Here is a 2,441-nt window from a genome sequence, read left to right as displayed (position 1 = left end):
AATTTAAGCAATAATTTTTTTTTTTAATAATGGAAAATATTTTTATTGAAATAATATTAAAAAGTATTAAAATTTATTCAAAATATTAAATAATGGGCGTACGTGTCAGTGCCCGTATCAACATGTATGTGCGTAGCCTGTGGTGTCACCAAGGACATTGGACCAAAGTGGCGTGTCCCAATGACATAGATGATTGAAGAGATGCGAATGGGGTCAGAGTATCAATCAAATCAGATCCAACAATGTTTGTCAGATCCGGGTAGTATATATCCAAATTCAAGTTGGATTTAGAAAAAAACTGCCGCCGGTTTTAAATAAATTATTGTTGGATCTAGCGTGGGTATATTTCTGAAACTGGCTGGATTCATAACAAATATGATCAGGTTCGGCTAGATCTGATCCGATACGGTAAACAAATGGGTCTGTTCCGAAACAGAATCAGGTCTAATCTGACCCACTTTACTTTTTCCACATAAAAATCTATAGATTTTATCCATTGTCAGTGGACCCAGTACTACAGAGAAATTGAGTGCAGGATTCCACAGTGAGATCTAAGTCATATCAAGATTCAGAAACGGACCCACTTTCCAAAAATCAGATACCTTGTCCGGTCAAGTGTGACCAGACCCCTTCTCATCTAGGTCCGGTCCATTTTCAATCGATTACTTTCACAGTTCACTTAACAGGTCCAGTCTAAGACATACTTGATCGGTTCGGACCCATTTGGCACACAGAATCTAGGTATGGATTAGAGTTGGATCTACATAGTTGGTTTTGGTTCGCAACTTGGCATGATAATAGTAAACCTGAAAAAAGGTGGTTGGTGAAAGGTTGAGCTGTGATAGGTTTTGACTCAGGACTAGGGCTGCCAATGGGTCAGGCTTTCATCTGGTACTTGACCCACCCGAACCCAAATTTCTGGGTATGAGTACAAAAGTGTCGACCCAACCCGAACCAAGCAATATGCTGGTCGGGTTTGGGTTACTATTTTTTTCTGGGTACCCGACCCAACCGGGTTTTTTTGCCAGGTAGCCCACTCGATCCAAGCGTTTTATATGTATTTTTAATAAAAGTAAACTTCTTAAACTATATGGATCCGAATTTGGGATTTCATTTTCATTGCTTGATAAAACCCGAACCTGACAATCTGTTACCCAACCCATTGACAGCCCTACCCAGGACTGTAGGGTTGCAGATATATTGGATACAGGCTGGATCATGTTTGATTCAGATCTAAATATACAAAATAGATTTGATTCAAAGTCTGGATCTGAAAAGTCTGATAACGCAGGGTTAAATCTGAATCAGAAACGTATGTTGGTAATATTAGATCTGGTAAAAGAAAACTGAAAACAGGCCTTTTACAGGCACAATCGGTTCCATTTTATCCAGATCTGAAGCTTGGTCCAGCAAAATCACGGATTTGACTCCGAATTTGAAAAAACAAATCAATAAGGAAATCTGAGCCTGATCCGAATACAAATCTGGATCTTATTTGAAATCTCTACATCCAAAAACAAAATGATCGATTCTACAAGAGTTCAACCAAACCTGATCCAATTGCACCCTTGCCCCAAAAGCAACTTTGTTTGATTGCTTGTCCAAGATCGGATAGAAATATCTTAAAGGAATTGGCCAAGTAGAGCTAATAGAAGAGATGAAGGAATTTTCTGTTTTTCTGGATATTTGAGAAAAAAACATATCAGTAACTTGCGAATTCATTGGTGCGAAAACCCCTCATTGGTGTGAAAACCCCAGGTATCTCTTGGCCACCAGAAGGTACACCCAATTTTGGCTTGGTGACAAGGGACGTCCGACCAGACCTTTCATCATCCCGGTGATGATCAATAGATTAGGATTTAAAGTTGTATATTGTTATGAAAAACTACAAGAGAAATGAAGCAAACCACAAGAACAACAGAAAACACAAGATTTTTCCTGATTCGACCATAGTTGTATAGAAACCATATTTTGCCCTACCTATCCCGTTTCATACATACCAGTACAGGTACAAAACGGGTTTAAAAAATATTGAAACCAGTTTAGGAAACACCAAGAAACTCATTTCCAAATGCACATGAAACTTGTTCTTAAGAATATAGGAAACCAGATTCTTATATAAATGAAACCAGTACCAAGCTTGGTTTCATATATAAATGCATATGAAACTTGACCCTAAAAATATAGAAAACCAATTTCTTATATAAGTGAAACCAGTGGCGTAGCTAGGATTAGGGGGGCGGGGGGGGGGGGGGGGGGGGGGGGTAAACAGGGGTGTAGCAAAAAAAAAAATGGTGTGATAGTCGGGGGTTCGGGGGCAGCGCCCCAATTTTTTTTTTTTTAGATAAAATAAAAAATGGCTACAATTATTAATAAAAATCTATTTCATATGGACAAATCAAACTATTTGTTGCAGTCAGGGCTGGGCTATGACTAGGTTG

This window comes from Nuphar pumila, chromosome 13 (assembly GCF_984573655.1).
Source record: "Nuphar pumila chromosome 13, dmNupPumi1.hap1.1, whole genome shotgun sequence".
Lineage (NCBI taxonomy): Eukaryota > Viridiplantae > Streptophyta > Magnoliopsida > Nymphaeales > Nymphaeaceae > Nuphar > Nuphar pumila.
The sequence above is the reverse complement of the archived record's forward strand: the minus strand, read 5'-3'. Positions refer to the sequence as shown.